This window comes from Osmia lignaria, unplaced genomic scaffold, assembly GCF_051020975.1.
Source record: "Osmia lignaria lignaria isolate PbOS001 unplaced genomic scaffold, iyOsmLign1 scaffold0016, whole genome shotgun sequence".
In the NCBI taxonomy this organism is placed as follows: Eukaryota; Metazoa; Arthropoda; class Insecta; order Hymenoptera; family Megachilidae; genus Osmia; species Osmia lignaria.
Window position 1 is genome coordinate 13,035,195 of NW_027478168.1, and position 8,139 is coordinate 13,043,333.

The 8,139-nt window shown below is 43.1% G+C and overlaps 1 long non-coding RNA gene across 2 annotated transcripts; it reads right to left on the reverse strand.

The window, feature by feature from the left end:
- Window positions 1-239: 239 nt before the first annotated feature.
- On the reverse strand, window positions 240-1,569 carry LOC143306630 (uncharacterized). Of its 2 annotated transcripts, none has more exons than XR_013063992.1 (2): window positions 585-1,569; window positions 240-418 (listed from the first exon to the last, which is right to left on the reverse strand). It is a non-coding gene; the product is annotated as an uncharacterized LOC143306630 (long non-coding RNA). The 2 variants fall into 2 exon arrangements; XR_013063993.1 differs by having other exon boundaries at window positions 498-1,569.
- Window positions 1,570-8,139: the final 6,570 nt, after the last annotated feature.

The window sequence follows — 8,139 nt, forward strand, 5'->3', positions numbered from 1 at the left end:
TGACCGTATCGGAAGCACCGGAAGCATTGTTTTACACTTTCTATGAATGGTTCTATCTTTAGCCACACATGGCCCTGCCCGATGTAGAGCCTCGTCGGGAGGGAATCCCCCTTGAATGTTAGTAATACAGCGTCGCTGTCTTCCCAGAGAGCTTTTCCACCCCTCAGTCTTCTCCTTTTCAATCTTTGGGCTTCAAAGTCTCCTTGTCCAGTCATTACGCAATTTTAGAGCTCTTCCAATGTGCCTTCCCACTCTTTCGTAACCCCTCTTGTGGTACGTTTCCTCCTTGGGATATATGCTTCGTATCCCGCCTCCTTTTTTCTCCCATATTCTATTATTCTGTTGGCTTGTCTTCTTGTACCCAGTGTAATTTCCACTCTTGAAAAAGCCACCATCCTTATTTCTCTTATTCTTGCACCTAGAATATTAATTATGTTATATATCTTTACCAGGTTATATTTCCTCTTATTTGATAATTTTTCTTTATTTAAGCTTACGCATATTGTGTATTCGCCACTTTCCAATTCTGCTACGTATAACGCCTCGCTTTCTTCCTTTGTCTTATAGTATGCGTGTTCTCTTACCTTATTTTCGCTTATTTCCTCTTTATCCGTGGATTTTCCTAGTCCGTGTTCCTTGTTCTCGGTTTCCTTGTTCTTGCCAATGTCGTCAATTATTTTGTATTTTTGCTTTATTCCTGTGCTCTCAATTATTCTTACTTTATTAGCCTTTGTATCTTTCTTCACATCTTTACCGTTATTTTCTCCCTTTGTCTTAGTTTTCAAATCCTTTACGTTACTCTTGCTACCAACTGTTGCGTTACTCACCTCTTTGTCCTCTCTTCCTCTCTTCTATTGGTCTAGTCCTCGCGCGTTCTTGTCTGTCATTGGCTCCGCCATATTGCCAACCTTAGCACTATCTGTGCTGTTTCCCGCTTCTTCTTCTTTCGAGGATCCTTCCTTGTATTTTCTTTCGACTATTTTCCCAGGGCTACTTTCCTGTAATTTGATCATATCATGGTTTACTATTCTTTTATTAGATTCATTACCTTTTTCATTTTCTCTTCTTCTCAATGCTTCAACTTCGTCATAGCGGGTTAATGGAGGCGCCTCTCCATAACCCCTTTCCTCCACCTTATTCTCCTGTTCCACCTTTCTCGCCTCTCCGCCTCTCTGTACTTTTATTTAGCTTCTCTTATTATTGATGGTGCTGTTATTAGACTAAACAAAACAAATATATTATTAGTTTAAGCTTTATATTCTGTTTTCTTCTCTGCCGCCACCGATACACTATATCATCAATCAATCAATTAATCTCCATCAATGAACCTATACCTGTCTAACGTTACACATAACTATTTGACCTTGGATATATGTAATCATATACTTCAGCATGCATACGCATTCAAATAGCATAGGAATTTAAATCGACGAACAATACCACTATCTGCCGATTTCCAAAAGCAATGATTTGAAAACATATGGAGTCCAAATGGCACGAATCCAAATGGCACGACGTCCAAAAGGAACGCGTTCAATCGGTTCGGCGCCCAAAAGGAACGCGTCTAATCGGGACCGTCCAATCGGGACGCGTCCAATCGGTCGACGTCCAAGTGGGCATCACTCGCCCGTAACACCTTTCACATCTAATAGGAGATATTTCTACGATGATCCCACTTGCAAACATTTATGGTATTCCTTATTGTTAATGACTATTGTTGTTGTAATTATCCAATACGAACGGTAAACCACCTTACGGCATCCTACAAATACTACATGTTTCACTAAAAAGTGTGAAATAAAATAATTTATAACAAAAAAATCCGACTTCGAAATTCACTATAAAGTGTAAAATAATTACTATTTCATTTATACCAGTATTCCACAGCTATTAATAAAATCCACCTAATCGTTAAATAAGATACTAAATACATTTCAACTTCTTCGGAGGCGGTGCGAAATTAAAAATACCTGAATATACGATCCAGCCAATAACGATTTGATTGCGGAATGGCAAACTTGGTAATTAATAAGTCGTAAAAAAACGTTCAATTCGAAACGTTATAGATACGGCAGAAAACGTTTGTAATTGTAACGATTGTATCAGAAGGTGGTAGCACTTCTGATGTACGTGTATACTGCATTTCACGAGAGACCATACTTAATTCGCGCAGCTCACTAGGTCTATGGAGACTTTTAATAACGTGTGTGATTCTCCTCTACAGCTTGCTTTTTATTTTGCGATCATATAAATGGTGGACAGAAATATATGACGTACGATAATTGATAAGCGATGATGGCATGGTATAGATACACGATACAATGAAGTTCCAATTATTTTTCAAAGAAAAAATTATATGATCGTAAAGTAAGAACGTTATTAAAAACGTTATAATCACACACGTTATTAAAAATGTCCTTAGACCTAGTAAGCTGCGCGAGTTAAGTATGGTCTCTCGTGAACTGCAGTATAGTTAATCCGCAATTGGTATGTTGATTCCCGTTGAATATTGTTTACTTGAAATTATGAAATGGGTCATTTATTACAGGTTGCCGACGCCTGAACTAGGATCTTCCTAGTAGAAGAAAAGTTTTTAATTTTGCGCCGCCTCCGAAAAGGTTGAAATGTATTTAGTATCCTATTTAACGATTAAGTAGATTTTATTAATAGCTGTGGAATACTGGTATAAATGAAATAGTAATTATTTTACACTTTTTAGTGAATTTCGAAGTCGGTTTTTTTTCTTTGTTAAAAATTATTTTATCGTCACCCGATTCCGGAGGATTTTACTGGGTTAGCCGTTCGACGGCGCGGTCCGCGTCCTCGTCGTTATCGTCTGTGCAATCGACTGATGCAAGTTTTATACCTTCTCGTTTACCGAGCAGCGCTTGCGGGGCTTCCTGGTTGCGTTGGCAAAATGTCAGCGTTTCTTTTATCTTCCGTGAGTTCGAGAGTCCGATGGGATGAATCTGCCGTTTGTTCGTTACTAGGGTTCTATGATGAAAAGAAATTTTGCTCTCCTCTTGCAGGAGGTACGGGCTACCTAAGAGTCCTATTACTCCGTCAGGGAAATCCGGGGTGTCGACGACGTAAAAGAGCGTTTGGCTTCCATTTATCTTAAGGCTTATGATGCCGGCAGCAATGATGTATCCTTGAAAGGTCAAGGTACGCCTGAGCGTTTTAATCGGCAGAACCCGTAGAACGTATTAACAATAAAATAACCACCCATAAGGTGGGACGTAACAGCCGCGATATTGAGATACTCGTTATGTTCATAGCGGATAGTAACATCGACTATGAACACCTGCTTCTCATTTTTAACTATGAGATCAGGCTTTCGGAGTTCATCCCGTACGGTTAAGGTTGATTCTACAGTAAACTGATTCTTACTTGCCAAGTTTACTGCTAAAAGATCTCTTATTTCATTATGCCGTTTAATTCGAAAACCTTAGGTGTGATAGCACTGTCCTAATATATGCCCCAGAGTTTCAGGTTGCAGGTGACACCGCCTGCATATTGGATTTATGTTTTTATTGGTCTTATTTAAAACAACCCTTGTACCCATAGTATTCGTCCTTAAGCGTATTGCGTCAATAAATCTCGCTCCCTTGAGCTGGGTTGGCTGGCTCAACCATTTATTACCAACTGGATCTTTATAAAATTCATTTGTACCTTGTCCTTGGATACGTAGTACACTCCATTCTTTACTCGGTTGGGCTCTTAATCTTCTACGTGCAGCCTCAATGTCATCTAATGTCGCAGGCCAGTTTATGCGCAGAGAGTTCGTGATTTTTAAAAATTATTTATCCGCCGTAGTTAAGCTTATTATATTTTTTACCGCCGGATCTATCGAGCTTTTCATTTTTATGGCACTTCTTAGCACTCCTAATTTTATAATTATTTCTAGTCTTGGGATACCTAGGCCGCCATTGATTTTTTTTGTGTAGAAAAAGCCCGTTGCTGTGGACGGAGTTAAATGGAGTATTTCCTTTATCTGTTGCCTGATTTCGGAGTCTAGTAGTTTCAAAGTGGAATCTCCTGGTGGGTAAATAAGTAGACCATAGATAAAATGCGGTATAATATACGAGGTAAAAAGGTCTATCTTTTGATATGGCTTAAGTGGCATTTTCCTTATCCTTTTTATTATATTAATAATATCAGGCACTACTATGCCACTCTCGAATCCCTTCCAAGGGCCAATCTTTGCGCCCAAGTATCTAAAAGCAGTGCTTGAATCAGCTTCGGGTATTTTATTCCCGCTTATATTTAAGTTGGGATCCACGACGTACCATGTGTCACGATGCGTTTTAAGTTCAAATGTCAGACATTTGGAAGTGGATAATGACATCCCTAAGTTATTTAGATATTTATATATTATTTCTAGCTGGAATTGTGCTTCTTATTCATTTATGCCTAGTACAACAATATCATCGGGGAATGCCAGAACTGACACCGTATTATTATGATCCAGGCTAGTGCTCAAGCCTGAGGTTTTATCTTGCAAATCCTCTAAAAGTTGCTCAATGCAAAGATTGAACGGTAATGGCGATAGAGGGTCGCCTTGCTTGACGCCTCTTTTAATCTGAGTTTCTACGCGGGTATCATTTGCTTTAATATAAGTCGTGCTGCTAGTATATTTTTTTTTTTTTTGTTTTTAGATGGAGAAATGTATTACGCATACCGGTCGGATGTCAACCGGTTGTGTGGGACTCATCCATTTTCACAGGACATACCCACTAAAAATCCATCGTATTATGCCTGAGATGGCAGGCAACACCAAAGTGGTCCGATTTAGCGTTTCTTTGCTCATCCTACACCTGTTGGCGGGATGGTGTTTATCCTGGTAGATGTTGTTTTGTTGAACCTCCAAAAGCTGTTTGGTCCTCCCACAATTTCTAACTCGTTCTTTTTAAGGATACCTCTTCTTATTATTTCATTGGCTGATCTTTCGCTCCATACACCGTGATATGACAGCGTGACAGTTGTAAAGGATACGTCGCGGACGCCGTATCTTTCCTTTATGGCATGATGTAGGTGTTCATACTTCTCGACTTTGTTCTTGTGCGATGTATCTAAATCCATGTGCTCACTAATTTGTGTATCAACCATGATTGCCGTGGTTCCTTGTTTAGCTACGAGGTCGGGCTTTCTAAGTCCTTCGGCTGTTCTGAAGTGAGGCTCAGCCTCGACCTTCTCGTATTTTTGCTCCAGAGCTCTTTTAACGTAAGCTGTTACAGCGTTATGCCTCTCTATTCTAGCTCTGTGTGTTCGGTGGCATTGTTGAAGCACATGGTTGAGCGTTTCAGCTACGTTGCAGCCACCTCTGCAGGTACGGTCTGCGCGTCTACCACGCGATGTCCTATACCTAGTCGGAAGTGCATTGATGCGTAGTTTAACTGCATTTATAAAATCTCTGCCGCTTAAGAAGCGGTTCCCATCGGTTATCCATTGGTGTTGCTGGCGTACCATTCTTGATTCTCTGAGGCCTTTCCCATTAATGGATGAATGGAGAATTGTGGGCCATCTGTTTTCTAATTGCTCCGAAGTGCTTATGTCAATACGTTTTTCTGTCAATCTGCGAATAGTGCGTTGAATTTCTTGGGTGAGGTATAAGTTGGTTGGTAGACCTTCCCTTGTGAGCTTTTGAAGCCTCACCCTTCTGTGGAGAGGCATCAGCCATCTCATGGATGGGATTGACAGACCTCCGTTTTTGGCACTTGCATGAAAGTAGGCATTAACAGTATCATGCGGGAGGCGGAGCCATTTCCTCACCGCAGCGCGCACCATTTTGTCTACCTTCTTCAGTCTACTCAGCGTGGTGGTACCCAGGGTCAGTAGGTGGTATAGTCCTGGTAAAATAATTACCCGTAAGATAAATAGTCTTTGCTGAGGTTTTAAGGGTGCTTTGGTGAGCTTGTCTATTGCCTCTTTCAGTTTAACTTCGGACTGAGTTATAGAGCGTCCCCCAGGCGTAAATGGGACTCCCAAGTATTTCCATTCATCTTCCCTTCTGAGAGACGGGAGCTTATGTCCGCGACATTTAAACTGGGTTTCTTTATCCACCACAGACTTTTTGACATGCGGTACATTCCATAATGCAACGGCGAAAGATTTGGTGGCGTTTATAAATAGCCCGCATTGCGCTAAGAATTCAGAAGCTATGTCGATTGTTAGTTGCAGGCTATTTGGTGTTGCGGCCAGGAAGATTATGTCATCGGCGAAAATGAGCGCATTATAGCGAACATTCCCGATGTCGACGCCCACCTCGGGTGGTAGTCGTTTGAGGAGTCGGTCCATAATCATATTAAATATCATAGGCGACGGGGGTTCGCCCTGTTTGACTCCGCATGTGGGTCTTATAACCTCTGATTCCCAGTTATCAGATGTCAAACTAGTGTGGCATCTGTTATATGTGTCCATAATGTAGTCTATCATTGGGCTGGGTAATCCCATGATAGACAAGGTGTCTCTAATGGTTTTGCGTGAGACGGAATCAAAAGCTTTGGCGATATCCATGAACGCCATATATAACGGCTTGAAGATTTGTCGGTGATACCGAAGAACTAGGTCTAGATCGAAAGTGTGTTCGGCGCATCCATCCGTCGATAGAAAAACCTTCTGCCTTTTATCGAGCACAACCATATTAGTAAGGCGCCTTGCCAGTATTTTGTGGAAGGTCCTGGTGGTGACTGATTAGACTATTATGGGCCTGTAGTCTTCTGGTTTTTCAACACCGTACTTTTTCGGTATAAGTGTAGTTACTCTAGAGTCATAGGGTTACTCCCGCCGTTTACCCGCGCTTTTCTGAATTTCTCCACGTTGACATTCAGAACACTGGGCAGAAATCACATTGCGTCATCACCCGTGAGGGTCATCGCAATGCTTTGTTTTAATTAGACAATCGGATTCCCCTAGTCCGTGCCAGTTCTGAGCTAAGCGTTGAATGGCGGCCGAAGAAGTGACCACGACACCGTAATCGCCACGGAAGCCTGGAAGACTAACCTCAAGGAAGATCCACGGGAGGCCAAGACACGGGACCGAGCTTGGATCCCGGGACGCGACCGAAGTCGCCAACCGTTCACCTCGCCCAGGCCCGGCAAGTCAGCCAGACCCGCTTCCCGATCAAGCCCGAAACGCCCCGCTCCTCAGAGCCAATCCTTATTCCGAAGTTACGGAACCAATTTGCCGACTTCCCTTACCTACATTAATCTATCGACTAGAGGCTCTTCACCTTGGAGACCTGCTGCGGATATGGGTACGAACCGGCGCGACACCTCCACGTGGCCCTCTCCTGGATTTTCAAGGTCCGAGAGGAAGATCCAGACACCGCCGCAACTGCCGTGCTCTTCGCGTTCCAAACCCTATCTCCCTGCTAGAGGTTTCCAGGGAACTTGAACGCTTATACAGAAAAGAAAACTCTTCCCAGATTTCCCGACGGCGTCTCCAGGTCATTTTGGGTTACCCCGACGAACACTCTTACGAGGGCCCGAATGGTATGCGGTTCCGCTGCCGGGTTCCGGAATAGGAACCGGATTCCCTTTCGCCCAATGGGAGTGCATCTCGGCAACTACTAATTCGATTTAGCCATATTTAACAGTTTTGTTGTTGCTTTTTATCTGAGAGCTTTAGGACACCTCATTTACATAGGATTTCTCTTAGGGCTTAGGATCGACTGATTCGTGTGCAACGGCTGTTCACACGAAACCTTCTCCACGTCAGTCCTCCGCGGCCTCGCTGGAGTATTTGCTACTATCACCAAGATCTGCACCGACGGCTGCTCCAGGCAGGCTCACGCCCAGACCCTTCTGCGCACACCGCCGCGACCCTCCTACTCGTCAGGGCTTCATGGAGGACCAAATTTTGTCTAGCCCCACTTGGCACTCACGGCGGAGCATAGGCGCGATCCTTCAGCGCCATCCATTTCCAGGGCTAGTTACTTCGGCAGGTGAGTTATTACACACTCCTTAGCGGATTCCGATTTCCATGGCCACCGTCCTGCTATCTTAAGCAACCAACGCCTTTCATGGTATCCCATAAGCGTCGAGTTAGGGGCCTTAACTCTGCGTTTGGTTCATCCCACAGCGCTAATTCTGCTTACCAATGTTGGCCCACTTGGCACTGTAATCCAATAATAAAATC